The 19,973-nt window shown below is 36.5% G+C and overlaps 1 non-coding gene across 1 annotated transcript; it reads left to right on the plus strand.

Annotated features, from left to right (window-relative positions):
• Positions 1-12,038: 12,038 nt before the first annotated feature.
• Positions 12,039-12,143, plus strand: LOC140870078 (small nucleolar RNA R71). Its single transcript, XR_012147059.1, has one exon. It is a non-coding gene; the product is annotated as a small nucleolar RNA R71 (small nucleolar RNA).
• The last annotated feature ends 7,830 nt before the right edge of the window (positions 12,144-19,973 follow it).

The raw sequence follows: 19,973 nt of genomic DNA on the forward strand, positions 1-19,973 counted from the left end.
GTCTTTAGTAGATCCTCCCGATGGAATTGTTCCAATAGGGTGTAAATGGATCTACAAGAGAAAGCTTGGGCCTGATGGTAAGGTATTGACCTACAAGGCGCGATTGGTGGCGAAAGGTTATACTCAAAGACAAGGAGTTGACTATGATGAAACCTTTTCACCAGTTGCAATGTTCAAGTCCATAAGAATCCTTATTGCCATAGCTGCTTGATATGACTATGAGATATGGCAAATGGATGTGAAGACTGCTTTTCTTAATGGAGACATTAAGGAAGAAATGTATATGATGCAGCCTGAGGGATACACATCCATGGGAAGCGAGCATAAGGTATGCAAGCTTCAGAGATCAATCTATGGTCTAAAACAAGCATCAAGAAGTTGGAACCAGAAATTTGATGAAACAATAAAGGATTTTGGTTTCATCAAGAACCCGGAGGAACCATGCGTGTACAAGAAAGTAGTTAAGGATGCTGTGACATTCTTAGTACTTTATGTTGATGACATTCTACTCATTGGGAATGATGTAGGGATGTTGCAGTCAACAAAGATATGGTTATCAGGTAGATTCTCGATGAAGGATTTGGGTGAGGCATCCTATATTCTAGGGATACAGATCTATAGAGATAGATCTAAGAGAATGATAGGACTCACTCAATCAACCTACATCGACACCATATTGAAACGGTTTTCAATGGATGGGTCCAAGAGAGGACATCTACCCATGTGTCATGGAGTTTCTCTATCCAAGTCTATGTGTCCCAAGACTGATGAAGAGATAGAGAAAATGACACATGTACCATATGCGTCAGCCATAGGTAGTATCATGTATGGGATGATATCTATCAGACCGGATGTAGCATTTGCTCTGAGTGTCACGAGCAGATATCAAGCTAATCCCGGTCAAATGCATTGGAAAGCCGTGAAGGACATTCTTAAGTACTTGCGAAGGACTAAGAATATGTTCATGGTATATGGAGGAAGAGAACTAAAATTGGAAGGCTATACCGACTCTAGCTTCCAAAGTGACGTGGATGACTCGAAGTCAACCTCTGGATTTGTGTTCATGCTCAATGGCGGTGCTGTCTCTTGGAAGAGTTCCAAGCAGGACACCACAACGGATTCCACCACTGAGGCAGAATACATTGCAGCATCAGCTGCTGCTAAAGAGGCCGTTTGGATGAGGAATTTCGTCCAAGAGTTGGGCGTCATTCCTGAAGTTGTTGGTCCAGTCCCGGTGTACTGTGACAACACGGGTGCCATTGCTCAGGCAAAGGAACCAAGGTCTCATCAAAGATCCAAACACGTACTGAGGAAATACCACATCATCCGGGAGATTGTGGAAAGAGGAGACATCACTGTCGAAAGAGTGGCCTCTGCAGACAATATCGCTGATCCACTTACTAAGCCCTTGCCAGGTCCATTATTTGACAAACATCGCGAAGCAATGGTCTACGTAGTATGACTAGTTGGCTTTAGGGCAAGTGGGAGATTGAAAGAGTGGGTGCCCGGTGAGCCAACTTGTGGCTAAGGGCTTTGATGACTCGTTGTATAAACAATCTTTTGTTTAAATATAATTTACACTTTTATTAATGGCAATGAATTTATCTTTCTTCATATTGTTATATTGTGATATACTATTGTTGTCTTGATAAAGACCTTGAATATACTATAGTGTATATAAGATGTGGTAGAACATGGAGATGTCTATCATGAAACACATCTTATAGTCACTGTATATTCTAAACTATTCCTAGTCGATTGACCCGTCCGAAAATAAGGATAAGGATCGCTCGAGTTTGAGACTAGCATTTGCGATGCAGAGTACCACGTTTCATTGGTAAGGAACATAGAGATGTTCGAAGCATGCAAATGGATATTCATACGATGAATGATAGAACTACCCTATCCGGACATTCCAAGTGGTTATCACTTATCGAGTGGATATAGTCCGTGGTTTTGGTTGTACACCATTAGTCCTTACTACTTGAAACATCATTGAGACTCTATATGCTAGTACTGTGCTTTGACTCATTTACCGAATCTATTAGGGTCATCAGGTGTCGGGATTGGGTACAGTTACAACACATATAGGAGTCGATGCTTTGTTGTCAAGGATTCACCACATAATTGCGAGTGTGGATATCCTATGCGATCTGAGGAGATATTAGTGTGACGAATCTCTGGCCAGAGTACATGATGTGATTTAAGAAATGGTTTCTTAGTAGCACATGAGATGTCACTATTTGATCTTCAAGATGTATTGCATAGTTATCGAATCTCGAAAGACTCTCGATTTACCAATGGTTGTTGATTCGATCGGGATATATGGATGAAGGGACCGTACTGTACGCTAACCAAAATCTATTGGTTCTTGTAGGCACTATCAGTGATACCTAGGGAATCATTGGGCGATGTTGCTAGGCGCTCTTACCATGATTCGATGGGCAAGTCGAAAATTGTTGTTTCGAGTCACAAGGAGTTGTGAGCCCACGGCTAGCTGTATCCCTGAACCATTGAGGGTCACACAGAGTAATGGATTTTTAATCCCCGTTGAGATAGTTAAATTTAAAGAGTTAAATTTAATGAACAAAGAAGTTGGACTTCTTATTTAAGAGTAGAGGAGTAAGATTTCCTAAAATGATATAGGGATGGGCATTTTTGGAAATCACTGAATTCGGATTCAAAAAAATTTATCTTGACTTTAAAAGGTGCAGAAATGGTTTCTGTGCACATTGGTGAAATCGGTTTATCAATCGGAGTCATGATGAATTTTATATTAATTTCTGAACATGCGGGCTTTGCTTGTCGGGCTTGAACTTATGACTAATGGGCCCTAAGCTGTTAGCGGCCTACATTATAAATAAGTTATTGCAGTACAGAAATTAGACACAACAGGTCACAAATTTTCAAAAACCTTGTCTTTTTCTCTCTAAAGTGCCCGCCCCCTCCCTCTCTCTGTCGAAAAAATCCAGCCTGTGAATTTTGAATTACAGTCTGGTTTAACGGATCAAATTCGTTAATTCTCTTCGTAGAAACTTCTGATAGATTTTCTAGTGCAATCTATTAGAGGGATTAAATATCCGTTCGTGGACCTGATTGAAGAACAGTTCGTCCATCAGTTCCAAGGATATACAACAAGAGCAGAGCAATCTTTTGGTGTCCATAATCTCGATTCGAGATTGGAGGTAAAAATTTATAACTGTTATTTAATTTTTACACACACAATTTAATCGTAAAGTTTTGATACCCAATATGGAATCGTTCCATATAAAATTTTTAAACTTCCGCTGCACCGGGTATCAATTCTGATTGATCTGATCGCCGCGTTCTCCAACACCAATTTCACCAATGTGTACAGAAACCATTTCTGCATCTTTTAAAGTCAAGATAAATTTTCTGAATCCGAATTCAGTGATTTCCAAAAATGTCCATCACTATGTCATTTTAGGAAATCTTACTCCCTCTACTCTTAAATAAGAAGTCCCACTTCTTTATTCACTAAATTTAACTCTTTTAATTTAATTATTTCAACAGGGATTAGAAATCCATTACTAGTGTGACCCTCAATGGTTCAGGGATACAGCTAGCCGTGGGCTCACAACTCCTTGTGACTCGAAACTACAATTTTCGACTTACCCAATGAATCATGGTAAGAGCGCCTAGCAACATTGCCCCATGATTCCCTAGGTATCACTGATAGTGCCTACAAGAACCAATAGATTTTGGTTAGCGTACAGTACGGTCCCTTCAACCATATATCCCGATCAAACCAACAACCATTGGTACATCGAGAGTCGTTCGAGATTCGATAACTATGCAATGCATCTTGAAGATCAAATAGTGACATCGCATGTGCTACTAGGAAACCAAGTAACCTAAAACACATCATGTACTCTGGCCAGAGATTCGTCACACTAATATCTCCTCAGATTGCATAGGATATCCACACTCGCAAGTGTGCGGTGAATCCTTGACAACAAAGCATCGACTCCTATATGTGTCGTAACTGTACCCAATCCCGACACCTGATGACCCTAATAGAGTCGGTAAACAAGTCAAAGCACAGTACTAGCATATAGAGTCTCAATGATGTTTCAAGTAATAAGGACTAATGGTGTACAACCAAAACCGCGAACTTTATCCACTCGATAAGTGATAACCACTTGGAAAATCCGGATAGGGTAGTTCGATCATTCATCATATGAATATCCATTTGCATGCTTTGAACATCTCTATGTTCCATACTAATGAAACGTGGTACTAGGCATCGCAAATGCTAGTCTCAATCTCGAGCGATCCTTATCCTTATTAATGGACGGCTCAATCGACTAGGAACTGTTTAGAATATACAGTGACTATAAGATGTGTTTCATGATAGCCATCCCCATGTGCTACCACATCTTACTTTAGTATATTCAAGGTCTTTATCAAAATAGCAATTGTATATCATTATATAATAATAAGATAAAGTGAACGCCATTTAAAGAACGTATATTATATTAAACAAAGATTGTTTACAAAAAGAGACTCTCAAAGCCCTTAGCCACAAGTTGGCTAACGGGGCATCAACTCTTTCAACCAGATGAACTTTTTTGGATGGTTAAGCGAAGCAGGGCATATGTAGTAAAATTCTCCTGGACGAGTGGATCGATCCCCAGCCTTCCGGATAAGCATTAATCCATTGCCACACTGACATTGAGGTGGTGGCTTTGTCTCCATAAGAGCTATGAGCTGCACAAATTTGTACCACATTCATGAACAACAGAGACGGAACCCACATAAATAATGATAAACAATTCTCTGATATAAGCAATATTTGGTGGGATGAGGAATTAAACTTATAAATAAGACCATAAAATATCTTGTCAAAGTACATACAAATCATTAAGGTCACTCGGCCATGAAAATACAAATAAGATGAGAATTCATTAATCATTTTACATTTTATAAACAAACATATTGCATTCAAAATTATGATAATCTGAACAACAACAAAATAGAAATGTATGAGCACATTCTTCTTCGTTGCCCACAAATTGCTCGTCGGTTGAGAAAATAGTGGAGGCCAAATCAACATACAACCAAATTGTTTTGGGGTTTCCTTGGAACATAATATGAACAAATAATACTAGAATATTTTAATTCATCTATGAATTCACCTGGACTGATGGTCGTGAACTCCTCTGCGTAAAGATGGAGCTCTATGTTGGGATACTGGTTGTTGAAGATTACGCTTCCGTGGTGAGAAAATTGTGACAATTTTATCTTTAAATAATTAAAATAAATTAATAATAAGTGAAGGGCTTTTGGGTATTAGACATTTCAAATCAATTATATCAGTCAAAATTAAAATCATACCAAACATCATATATTTTATCCACCTACAAAAATTATCTCCATCTTTCTATAATTTTATCATTCATATAAAATATACTATGTTATACCATCCCATGAATCAAACGGTGCCTAACTTGATAGGACTGGATTGAGAAACTTCTGGTTGCTGAGTATTAAAATCAAATATGAGAGACTTTGGTCCTTTGTCTGTTTCCATTTTTTCGGCCTGACTCTCAGAAATCTCCAATTCAGTCAAGGATTTGACAACCTCTTCAACATAAGTGAGAGGAATTTCTGGCAATGGGATTTCAACTGGTATGGTTGATGTAGAGGCAGTCGAGATATCAATTGGTGGTGTAGGGGTGAGTGAGATATACCCTGTGGAAGAGATTCCTCCTGCAGTTGAAATAACATATGTTTGAGGTAAAGAGGGTACTTGAGTATGGGTAGGTTCTGAGACAGTTGGAGGAGACTTGGATGGTGATGCTGACTTGGAAGCAAACAGAACCTGAGATATAATTTTTTCAAGAAAACTGCGCGCTGGAAAAAACATAAGCACGGACCCAGGAACGGACCTAGCACGGGGTCCGTTCATGTCGTGAAATTTTTGAGTTTTGAGATCTCTCGCTCGAGCGCACCTTGAGCCCGCTCAAGCGAGACGACGTGCAGACTTTTTATTTTTAGAAACTCTTATTCGCGAAGGATGCAATCTTTTGAAGATTTGGGGCGTATAAATAGGCTTTCTATCATCAGATGAAGGGTTCCAGAATGCAGACTACACAAGGGAGGCGGCTCCGAGGCTTGGGAGAGAAGATTTCTCTTTTCTTTTTTTCTTCTTCTTTTATTTTTGAATCATTGTTTTCAATTATTGAGTAGATTTTATTCAACCAGGACGACGTGATTGGGCCGAACAAATTCATGTAAAAAACTTGGATGTTTGTTTGAGATTTTTCATACTTGATTTTATTTTATTGATTGTTAGATTCATATTTGTCTTGTGAATAGACTGATCAACTGTTTGCTTTCATATTAATCGGTTCTAAGTTGACAGAGGAGAAATTGATTTTGATCACTTTAATAATCAACACATGGTAAAACCGACTAAAAATAGAATTTGGTTTCAGTGTGCGGTTTAGGTGAAAACTGAATTTTTACAAATATTTAATGCATTCAAATTTGATTAGAATTACGAAAGATTAATCCGTTAATATTTGAATAGGTTTGATTGTTATAGAAATAGACCTTTGAACAAGTTAGGAGAATTCCCGTAATCTAAGATTAAATCTGAGTCCTGAATCGGCTACATGTTACATGATTTGTTCGGTACTTGCATGTGTCTTGGTTGTCTCATTTTAATTAAATTCACCTTTTAGCTATTTTAATTATTATTTATTATAAGTAACTTTATTTTTATTTAAATCATCGTAATCCTTTTATTCTTTTGTCTAGATTAAATAAAATAATTAATTCTTGAGAATTGACTATAGTCCATGTGGGATCGATACTTGGACTCTTTGTCCACTTACTATTACTTGACCTAGTACTTGCTAGTAAATATCGAATTAAGCGGTCAAGTTTTTGGCGCCGTTGCCGGGGACTGTTTAGTTAATATTAGGATAGATTATTTTCTTGAGACTAGACATTTGTTTTCTTGCATTTGTTTAATTTTTGATTTTAATTATAATTTTTCTTACTTGTGAGGTACTTGGAGATTGATCATCGACAGGTGTTCACAAAGTTTGACTAACAATACTCGGAGCCTTTTTATGCTGCTTGGGGGAGATTCAATAATTTGGCGAACAACTTTCGATGCCATAATTTTTCGAATTACACTCTAGTGCAGATTTTTTATGGTGGATTGGATGAGATAACAAGAAGTTGGGTGGATTATGGAGCTTTGGCACGTGGCAGTCACTTGTTTCACAGAGATTACGACAGTGCTATGCACTTGTTAAATGATATGGCAGATTTCGACTACCATTGACATTGTGATCCTTCACTGCAGGGTTGGAGTCACCAATATCTTCCAAATATCAACTCTAAAAATTTTGCGAACGAACCACCTGAGCATCAAGAAGAGTGTATAGGGGGTTTTGAAGATCATGTGGCTTAGTTGGAGAACATTGTGCGACAACATATCGAGATAAATCAGTTCTTGGAAAGCCACATAAACTATTTGAGTCTTTTGGATGAAAATATTGCGCTCTTTATAGAACCATCTTCTGAGATTCGCCAAGAGACTGAAGAGATTTGTGTTGATCAATTTGCATGGGAATGTGATCCAGCAACCGTAATTGAGCCAGATCAAGAGGAAATTTTATTTGAGGAATTTTCATGCGAAGAAGAGCCAGAAGTGACTGTGGAGGAGGAAGAAATATTTAAGGAAAAAGATTTGACCTCGTCAATGGACTTTACATGTACACCATCAGAAGATCCGTTCTTGCAATTGACACCAACTCCATAGTTTTACCTCCTCTATGAGCTTCAGCCTAGATTTGGAGTCTCCTTAAAAAATAATCAGTTGTTGAAGAGTATTGATGGACCGACGAGCTTTCCATGTCAATATGACACCAATCTTGAGGGCGTAAACAGTCAAGACCCATACGTAGAATCGTATGATTCTTACTATGGGCGGCAGCCGCTCTTTGATGGTTGCTTCTGCATAGTTGGGCTGTAGAATATGAACCTAGTGCTGACTGGGAGGCAACCCAGTATTCTTCCCTTGATATTTAGTTAATTTTTGGTTTTTGTTTATTTCTATTTGCTTTTTGTTCTTTCCCATGCCAGTTTGCCGTGAATGCCGATTCACCCAGTCTGCTATTGTCAGCTCAAAAGATGTCGCTGCTAGAGTGTGAAGAGGAAGAGAACGATGGAGATGCCAACGAATTAACCAGGGGAGTTTCAGTTTTCCGTTTCATTCTGTTTTTGTTGATCGTCTTGCATTTGTTCTTTGTTTGTGCATTTTGTTTGTGTTTCTAGAGCATATAGGGCAATGCTTTGGATAAGTAGGGGGGGGGGGTGTTATTTAGTTTTGTTTCGTTCATCATTGTGTTTTGCATTCATATGGTTTAATTCTTTACATTTAGTTCGTATTCATGCATCTCATTGATAACATTTAGTCGTATCGCGCTCAAATTAACCCAACTCAACTTAAACAAATAAATATGTAGTAGCGAGAGTAGGGATCATTCCCACGAGGAAGATGCAATTTATTGTGTTCTTAAAAATACTGAAAATAAATGAAAAGGGGATTTTGAGATTTTGGAATTAACTATTAATAATTAAAAGCAAATTAAATAAATTTTACCAACTAGCATGCAAAAATTAAAAATATAACGAATTAATCAATTAAAACAAGCCTTGGTATCGGTCGACTATACCCTTGAAGTTATTCACTCGATCATCGATTCCCTAAAAATAATTAATTCTCATTGAATATTCACCATTGAAAATTTAATTCCTATCTCACCTTAATTTTAGTTAATTAGACACAAGCGTTCTAAATTAACCCTTACCAATAAATCAACCAAGATACAAGCGATCAAGATTTAAATCTAAGGTAGCATTTAAATTAGTGAGATTAATGAAGCTAAACAACATAAGAACAAGCGGTTGTATTTAATCTAGTCAAGAGATGCTCCTACGAATTAACAATTTCACAAGCGGAAAATTATTAATCGTAGTTGCTTCACAAATTACAAGATTCAAACAATTACGGATTTGAACTCTAATTTAGCAGTAGATTGTATAGCAAAATCCTAGGGTGATCAATCAAAAAATCTCACATACAAGCATGAAATAATCCAAAACAACTTTTGATACTCAAATAAAAATCAAACAATGAAAATCTGAATCTCATAAGATGAATAAACTTCAAAGGGTTTGTCTTCCTCTACCAAGGATTAAAACTTAGAAAAATTGAAGAAGAGATTGAATCTAAGAACAAGGAAGATAAAACCTAGCTGCCAGATGTCTTCTCACGTCTTTTTCCGTCCAAAAATCCCCTCATCTGATGTTTTATCTTCTATTTATATGGCTTGGAAAGCCCACGAGATGAAGCCCAAAAAGTCAAGGATTTTAATTCCCGAAAATTCCTATTTCTGAGTCTGTGCGATGCCTCGCTCGATCGGTTAAATGTTGCGGATCGAGCGAGCAACTTTCTGTCCAAAAAAAAATATTTTTCCAGCCCAGATCTCGCTCGATTGGTAAAACATTACGGATCGAGCGAGCAAGTTTCTGTCCAGCGCGCAGAGTTTTAAAAAATTCATATCCAAAGTTCTAGCCGTCAGATCAAGCCAAAATTTGGACAGAAGCTTCAAAACATCTTGAAATTTAATGCGAACGGTGGAGATCGGATTTAATTTTATCTAACATTAGAAATTAATTTTTACCATTGCTGCTTCCTAATTCATTCTTGCGGCTCTTCTCGTACTCCAAAATCTTCCTTTTTCTGCCTTTTTCTTCCATCCTTTACTCCATTTATTATTTTTACCTTTATAAAATCACATACAATGATTAGAAACTATAAAATGAATTTAATCATTCAAAACGCACCTAATCCTCACAATTTAATCCAAGTAAACATATGAAAATGTCGACATATCAAACTCTCCCATACTTAAACCTTTGCTCGCCCTCGAGCAAGTCATTCAAAAACAATATGAACACAAAAACATAAACAAAGATGAATCATGAACATCACATCCTTAGAGAAGTTCCCACATACAAAACAAAATTACGAATACTCTCGATTTTCCATAATACACCATCAGTCAAACGTGAACGTATGTGTGTGTCATGTTATTCCAATTACATTCAACTTCAAAAGAATCCGTTTTACGATTGCTTAACGACCTATGACACTTCAGTGTAAGTTTCACCATCAAGAGCCCCTTCCTCCCAACAATCCTTAAATACAACACAACTTTCTTGAGATATAATTACGCACCGTCAGATTTTGCACCCTATATTTTTAAAGTCCCAATAATTACCCGCAAACTTAGCTATAACTAAGATAGGATTTGAATTTCAATCCCCTCTTCTATAGCCCGGATGGAACTACAATCCCATTAGATCTGCAACTTAGCTATGGAAAAGTGACTAGAATTTCAATCACTTTCCAAGCCCGAATGGAATTGTTATTCTAAAATTTTTCAAAAGTTTAACCCCATTTAATCCGCATACTTAGTCAAGAACAAGATGATTAAGATTTCAATCTCTTGCTCATAACCCGGATGAAATTAATTTAATTTTCACAAAATTTTTAGAAAATTATTATAACAGGTGCGCCCAAGATCGTATATGTCATATAAAAAAGATCATCAAGATTCAAGAAACTATCAAGTTCCACAGACACCTATTGCCGTGCAATGGTCCAACAGATACAAACATCATCAATTACTTCGCTACATTTCACTGGTCTAACATGTGTGCTTAAGATTATTCACAATTCAACCCATGGTTCTCATGTCCAATCAAGAGGAAAAATTTTCACAAAAACAATTTTTTAACAAAAATTCATCATCATAGGCTAGTGAATTTCATCATATTCATCGCTAACTATGAGCTCTAAATTTTTTTTTTCTCTTTATAACCGGCTACATCCTCTCAATGACTGGCTAAGTCCTCTCCCCCATACTCAAGATCTTACATTGTCCCCAATGTAAGTAAAAATAACACTAAAGAAAAACAAAGAAGAAACAAATAAAATAAAAGATATGGAAGAAAATACTGCCCTTGGGTTGCCTCCCAAGCAACGTCTGATTTTCAGTTTTCAGCTTGACCCTCAGAAGCACTCCTCAAAGAGCAGCTGATGCCAAAAATAAGTGTCATATGACACCACAAATGGGTCTTTGTTCTACGTGCCCTCAAGCTTGGTCATATGTATACAGTTTAAGCTCGTCACCTCAACAACACTCCATAGTAGCTGGTAAACATGGGAAGAGAACATCTCCGTTGGCCCTCGGAAACCAAAATCTTTTGAAACTGGTATTGATGGAAAGGAAGGATCTTGGGGATGTGTGTATGATAATACTATCGATGAGCTCAAATCGATAGACTCTTGAACTCCGTCATCCTCAAACTTGAGTGGCAACATATTTCCATCATACCCTATTTCTTCCAAAACATCTTCCGACTGAGGTTCAATAAGAAGAGAAGACTCAAACACCTCTAAATCTTCAGCATGATTTGATTCGCACTCCCAATCCTGGTTCTCCGAGTCATCATCATTGAACCAAATCAGGTTGGTCACTGCTTGAGTATCTTGATTCACTTCCTGTTCTTGGTGTTCATGGAGGATTGATTTCTTGATATTCTCCATTTGCTCCACAAGGTGGCATCTAGAATTGATTAGATCTTCTATATCTGCCTTAGTCGATGCCACAAAATTGCTCATTATCTCCTCTAGCGAATGTAAAGTCAATTGAGAACAACTTCCCTCCTCCTTTTGAAGCTCGAATGGTTGGTCTGTAAAATATGGGTATTGAGTATCCCATGGGTATTGGTGGCTCCATACATGTGGTGTAAGATCCCAATATCGGTAATAGTCAAATTCTGCCATATCATCCGACAGGTGTATCATACTATCATCATCTCGGAAAAATAGTGGAGTACCGGTTATGAAAGCTCCATCAATTACCCATCTTCTTGTCACTGCATCCAAACCCTCAAGAAAAAATGTAAGGATAGAAAAGTTAGAAAAATCATGATACCGGAAGATGGTTGCGAAATCCTTGAATCTCTCCCATGCTGCGTAAAATGGCTCTCCGTGTTGCTGGATAAAACTTGTGAATACTTTTCGATTTGACATCTCGAAGTATTACGCCATAAGAATTTTTGCAAAAACAGATCAGAAAATGGTAAATAAAATAGAAAACAAAAACACAAATAAATTAAACGCCTTCCCCGGCAACGACGCCAAAATTTGATAATGCTTAGTCGTATCGCGCCCAAATTAACCCAACTCAACTCAAACAAATAAATATGTAGTAGCGAGAGTAGGGATCATTCCCACGAAGAAGGTGCAATTTATTGTGTTCTTAAAAATACTGAAAATAAATGAAAAGGGGATTTTGAGATTTTGGAATTAACTACTAATAATTAAAAGCAAATTAAATAAATTTTACCAACTAGCATGCAAGAATTAAAAATATAACGAATTAATCAATTAAAACAAGCCTTGGTATCGATCGACTACACCCTTGAAGTTATTCACTCGATCATAGATTCCCTAAAAATAATTAATTCTCATTGAATATTCACCATTGGAAATTTAATTCCTATTTCACCTTAATTTTAGTTAATTAGACACAAAAGTTCTAAATTAACCCTTACCAATAAATCAACAAATATACAAGCGATCAAGATTTAAATCTAAGGTAGCATTTAAATTAGTGAGATTAATGAAGCTAAACAACACAAGCACAAGCGGTTGTATTTAATCTAGTCAAAAGATGTTCCTACGAATTAACAAATTCACAAGAGAAAAATTATTAATCGCAGTTGCTTCACAAATTAGAAGATTCAAAGAATTACGAATTTGAAATCTAATTTAGCAGTAGATTGTATAGCAAAATCCTAGGGTGATCAATCCAAAATCTCACATACAAGCATGAAATAATCCAAAACAACTTTTGATACTCAAATAAAAATCAAATAATGAAAATCTAAATCTCACAAGATGAATAAACTTCAAAGGGTTTGTCTTCCTCTACCAAAGATTAAAACTTAGAAAAATTGAAGAAGAGATTGAATCTAAGAACAAGGAAGATAAAACCTAGCCTCCAGATGTCTTCTCACGTCTTTTGCCATCCAAAAATCCCCTCATCTGATGTTTTATCTTCTATTTATATGGCTTGGAAAGCCCACGAAATAAAGCCCAAAAATTCAAGGATTTTAATTCCCGAAAATTCCTATTTCTGAGTCTGTGCGATGCCTCGCTCGATCGGTTAAATGTTGCGGATCGAGCGAGCAACTTTCTGTCCAAAAAAATATTTTTCCAGCCCAGATCTTGCTCGATCGGTAAAACATTATGGATCGAGTGAGCAAGTTTCTGTACAGCGCGCAGCGTTTTTAAAAAATTCATTTTTAAAGTTTTAGCCATTAGATCGATCCGAAATTTGGACAACAACTTCAAAACATCTTGAAATTTAATGCGAATGGTGACGATCGGATTTCGTTGTTTCTAACATTAAAATTTATTTTTGACCATTGCTACTCCGTAATTCATTATTGCGGCTCTTCTCCTACTCCAAAATCTTTATTTTTGTGCCTTTTTCTTCCATCCTTTGCTCCATTTATTCTTTTTACCTTCATAAAATCACATACAATGATTAGGAACTATAAAATGAATTTAATCAATCAAAACGCACCTAATCCTCACAATTTAATCCAAGTAAACATAAGAAAATGTCGACATATCACTCATAATGTTTTGTGCTTGTGTTGTGTGAATAAGTAGAATGATGAATGTTGGCCGATGATGATAGAGTTGAAAAAAAAATTTGTTTTTGAGAAAATATTGCTTTTGATTGAACATGAGAATCTGTTGGTTGAATTGTGAATCCTTTTAAACACACATGTTAGACTGGTGTAGTGTAGCGAAGTAATTGATATAGTTCGTGTTTTTTTGACCATTGCACGACAATAGGTGTTTGTTGATCATGATAATGTCTTTGGATTCTTGATAATTGTCTGGCATTGCATGTATGATCTTGGGCGTACCTAGAAATTTTTACCAAAATTCTTTGAATTTTTTTTAAGTTAACTCCATCCTGGTTACGAGTAGGGGATTGAAATCCTAATCCCTTATTCTTGACTAAGTATGCGGATTCTATGGGGTTAAAAATTTGAAATTTTAAAATAACAATTCCATTCGGGTTTGAAAAATGATTGAAATCCTAATTAATTTTCCACGATTAAGTTTGTGGGTTAAATGGGATTGTCGCTCCATCCTGGCTATAGACGAGGAGATTGAAATTCGAATCCAATCTTAGTTATAGCTAAGTTTGCGGGTAATTATTGGGGCTTAAAAAATAAACCGGATGCAATATCTGGCGGTGAGTAATTAATCTCAAGGAATTGCATGTTTTTTGTTTGGGATTGTTGGGATGAAAGAGTGCTGGATTGTGACACTTGCACTGAATTTTTATAGGTCACTAAGCATTCTTAGGACAGATTCTTTTGAAGTTGCACGAAACTGGAATGACATGGCACACACACACATTTACATTAAACTGACAGTGTATTGTGGACAATCAAAAGTATTAGTTGTTTTTAGATGTTGAAGTTGAAACTTGTCGGAGGCTATGTTGTTCATGATTCATTCTTACTTATGTCGTTGTTTTCATATTGTTTTTGCATTTCTTTGTTCGAGGGCGAGCAAGAGTTAAGTATGGGGTGTTGATGAGTGCATTTTGTATGCATTATTTCGTGATATTTTTATATCTATTTTGTGTGCATTCATATTGTTTTTATGTGTTTTTATGTGTTTTAGTGCATGTGTGTGTATTTCACTCTCCGGGTTAATTTTGTAAGAAAATAAATTTTTGAAGAATGAATTACCAAGCAGCCTTTGTCAAAAATTCAATTTTAATTTTAAATATATCCAAATCCAATCTTTATTGTTCAAAATAACGTTCAAGATGTTTTGAAGCAGCTGTCCAAATTTCAGATCGATCCGACAGCTAGAACTTGAGATATGAAATTTTTAAGAAAACCGCGCGCTGGAAAAACACAGGCACGGACCCATGACCCGAAATTTTTGAGTTTTGAGGCAGAAAAATGCCCGCTCGAGCGAGCCTTGAGTCCGCTCGAGCGAGACTTACGGACAGAAAAAAAATATACAGAATATCTCTCGCTCGAGCGCACCTTGATCCCGCTCAAGCGAGACGGCGTGCAAACTTTTTATTTTTAGAAACTCTTATTCGCGAAGGATGCAATCTTTTAAAGATTTGGGGCGTATAAATAGGCTTTCTATCATCAGATGAATGGTTTCAGAACACAGAAAACACAAGGGAGGCGGCTACAAGGCTTGGGAGAGAAGATTTTTCTTTTTTTTTTTCTTCTTCTTTTATTTTTGAATAATTGTTTTCAATTATTGAGTAAATTTTCTTCAACCAGGACGACGTGATTGGGCCGAACAAATTCATGTAGAAAACTTGGATGTTTGTTTGAGATTTTTCAGACTTGATTTTATTTTATTGATTGTTAGATTCATATTTATCTTGTGAATAGCCTGATCAACTGTTTTCTTGCATGTTAATCGGTTATAAGTCGACAGAGGAGAAATTGATTTTGATCACTTTAATAATCAACACATGGTAAAACCAACTAGAAATAGAATTTGGTTTCAGTGTGCGGTTTAGATGAAAACTGAATTTTCACAAATATTTAATGCATTCAAATTTGATTAGAATTACGAAATATTAATCCGTAAATATTTGAATATGTTTGATTGTTCTAGAAATAGACCTTTGAACAAGTTAGGAGAATTCCCGTAATCTAAGATTAAATCTGAGTCCTGAGTCGGCTACATGTTACATGATTTGTTCGGTACCTGCGTGTGTCTTGGTTGTCTCATTTTAATTAAATTCACCTTTTAGCTATTTTAATTATTATTTCTTTTTAGTAACTTTATTTTTTTTAAATCATCTTAATCCTTTTATTATTTTGTCTAGATTAAGTTAATTCTTAATAATTGACTACAGTCCCTGTGGGATCGATACTTGGACTCTCTGTCCACTTACTATTACTTGACCTAGTGCACTTGCTAGTAAATACCGAATTAAGCGGTCAGGCTTCATCGGATTCATAAATTCCTTCCTCATTTTCCTTCATCATTATTTCACCTTCATCATGTACAGCTGCAAGATGTTCTCCGAGCATGAGATTTGGTAGGTTGAAGTCATTTCGCATCAGCTGGATGATCATGGAGATATGATGAGCATTCATTTTCAGTTGAGAAATTACTGCAGAGTCATCTTTAGTAGTTGGAGCTGTAGGCACAAAATTTTCCTTTTTTCTTCGAATCCTCAGGCGAAGGAGGCTTGCTCGAGGTTATTTATGAATGAAGTTGCGTCGGAGAATAGCCTCAGCCACTGTCCGTGTTTCTGCCCATTTGAGCAGCAAATCTTCCAACTTGGCAAGCCGCCACAGTGACTTTTCTTCAATAATGGTCGAATAATTAGTAACATTCCTGTTTTTCATCCATTCATCAAAGAGAGTCATTCTCTTTTCCAAAACTCTGTTGGAAAACGGTGATCAGATTAATCAAAATTGATACCCGGTGTAGCGGAAGTTTTAAAATTTTATATGAAACGATTCCATAATGGGTATCAAAACTTTACGATTAAATTGTGCGTGTAAAAATTAAATAACAATTAAATTTTTACCTTAAATCTCGAAACGAGATTATGGACACCAAAAGATAACTCTGCTCTTGTTGTATATCCCAGGAACTGATTGAAGAACTACCCTATCCGGACTTTCCAAGTGGTTATCACTTATCGAGTGGATAAAGTTTGCGGTTTTGGTTGTACACCATTAGTCCTTACTACTTGAGACATCATTGAGACTCTATATGCTAGTACTGTACTTTGACTCATTTATCGACTCTATTGGGGTCATCAGGTGTCGGGATTGGGTACAGTTACGACACATATAGGAGTCGATGCTTTGTTGTCAAGGATTCACCACATACTTGCTATTGTGGATATCCTATGCAATCTGAGGAGATATTAGTGTGACAAATCTCTGGCCAGAGTATATGATGTGTTTTAAGAAATGGTTTCTTAGTAGCACATGCGATCTCACTATTTGATCTTCAAGATGTATTGCATAGTTATCGAATCTCGAACGACTCTCGATTTACCAATGGTTGTTGATTCGATCGGGATATATGGATGAAGGGATCGTACTGTACGCTAACCAAAATCTATTGGTTCTTGCAGGCACTATCAGTGATACCTAGGGAATCATGGGGCGATGTTGCTAGGCGCTCTTACCATGATTCGATGGGCAAGTCGGAAATTGTTGTTCCGAGTCACAACGAGTTGTGAGCCCACGGCTAGCTGTATCCCTGAACCATTGAGGGTCACACAAGTAATGGATTTTTAATCCCCGTTGAGATAATTAAATTAAAAGAGTTAAATTTAGTGAATAAAGAAGTGGGACTTCTTATTTAAGAGTAGAGGGAGTAAGATTTCCTAAAATGACATAGTGATGGACATTTTTGGAAACCATTGAATTCGGATTCAGAAAATTTATCTTGACTTTAAAAGATGCAGAAATGGTTTCTGTGCACATTGATGAAATTGGTTTATCAATCTGAGTCACGATGAATTTTATATTAATTTTTGAACATGCGGGCTTTGCTTGTCAGGATTGAACTTATGACTAATGGGCCCTAAGCTGTTAGCAGCCCACATTATAAATAAGTTATTGCTGTACAGAAATTACACAACAGAGGTCACAATTTTCGAAAACCCTAGCTGTGTTTTTTTTAAAGTGGCCGCCCCCTTTCTCCTCTCTCTGCTCGAAAAATTCCAGCATGTGAATTTTGAATTTGCAGTCTGGTTTAACGGATCAAATTTGTTAATTCTCTTCGTAGAAACTTCTGATAACTTTTCTAGTGCAATCTATCAGAGGGATTAAACTTCTGTTCGTGGACCTGATTGAAGAATTGTTCGTCCATCAGTTCCTAGGATATACAACAAGAGCAGAGTTATCTGTTGGTGTCCATAATCTCGTTTCGAGATTTAAGGTAAAAATTTAATTGTTATATAATTTTTACACGCACAATTTAATCGTAAAGTTTTGATACCCATTATGGAATCGTTCCATATAAAATTTTAAAACTTCCGCTGCACCGGGTATCAATTCTGATTGATCTGATCACCGTTTTCCAACAAACTCTGTCTACCAATGAGACAATAAGATCAATGACTGTTTGAATTGCAGAAGTTTTTACTGGGCTGATGTGGGACCCAGGGTGCGAAATACATAAAAAGAAAACTTCAGCACATTTGGCGACTCAAAACAATACATTCGACGACGCAAAAACACGTCTCCAAAAGAAATAATTTTTTTTAATAAAAAACGTGAATAGTATCTCGCTCGATTTGCAATTTATTGCCAATCTAGCGAGAAAAAAAAATGCTCGCTCGATCTGTAAAAATCAGCAGCTCGAGCGGGAATTGTGCTGATCAACTTTTTTCTGCTAAATTGAACATAAACTGATATACAAAGATGTCAACCTCATAAAACCAAGATGAAACACTCATAATATCTTACAAACTTACCCAAAACCATGTACTAACATTCCACAATACATAATCTTTACAACTCTAGATTATGCCAAGACTATACAATACAAACTCAACATGTTTCAAAGTAAGTTTAGACCACATGCTACAACTCAACCCGGAATACCACTTCTAGACTCTTTCCCATGCTCATGGCCTCCTATGACTTGGCCTTGAATCACCTGTTTCAATGCACACACAAAAACAAAGCAACAACTGAACAAACCGGTAAGTAAAAAACTTAGCATGAAACAACGGAAACATATAATGAAACATGGATGGCAAGATTCATGCATTTCAAGTATAAATTAACAACTACAAAAATGCAAGGCAAATGGCAAGGGCTATCAAAGATCAAGGCTCAATAAGCCACAACGGTTACGATGCTAAAACGCATCAACTCATCATCAGGATAAAACTCATCACTGATGCTATAACTGAAGTCTAAGTATCAATGCTATAAACTCATCACTGATACTTGATATCGAAGCTAATAACTCATCGACAATATCATGGCAAGGCTAGAAGAAAGGTTAGGCTCAAAAGGCACAACGAGATAACATAATACACAATCACCTCCTACAAAGCCTAACAAGCATGCTATAAAACTCAAGCAATGCATATAAACTATATAAACATATAAGATAGAAAAATTGTGTGATTTAAGGGAATCGAGAAAGCGAACTCGTCTCGACAAACCATCCCCAACTTGATCATCGTTGTATCATTCCTTATACGGAAAAAGAGCTAGATAAATCCACAAGCTACAAAAGATACAAGCTCTACCACAATTCTGCACAACACAAGCCAATCCTCAAAGGTAAAACTCACCAACCTTGATCAAGTATTTTCCGATTCGAAGCTGGATTCTTGAGTTTGAATAGCTTTCTTAACAATCTGAAAATGAAGAATCACGAGCCATAAAATCAAACTCAACTCAAACAATTCCCAGCTCAATCAAAATATCACAAGGCTAGCTATTTTCAAATCGGCGGCGTAACGATTATAAATCGGCAACCAAAACTCAAATATATTCAATCCTAGTAACCCACACAAGCTCATACACACTCATATCAGCATATTAACATCATAAACCAACATAACCAGAAACATCAATTTCGAAATATTGACTGGAAAAAATCATAACAATTCAAACGACATCCGTTCTTCGATCCGGTTTTGATATAACACCACTTAGAAGCACTAGGTTACATAACCAAGATCAATTATGATTTCTTCCACATATCCAAATTTAGAAATATGCTGGATCAAGATAATACTTGCATCAAAAGATATCTCTTCTTGCAAGGATCATAGAACTAAGCTCGGATT

This window comes from Henckelia pumila, chromosome 4, assembly GCF_033568475.1.
Source record: "Henckelia pumila isolate YLH828 chromosome 4, ASM3356847v2, whole genome shotgun sequence".
NCBI lineage: Eukaryota > Viridiplantae > Streptophyta > Magnoliopsida > Lamiales > Gesneriaceae > Henckelia > Henckelia pumila.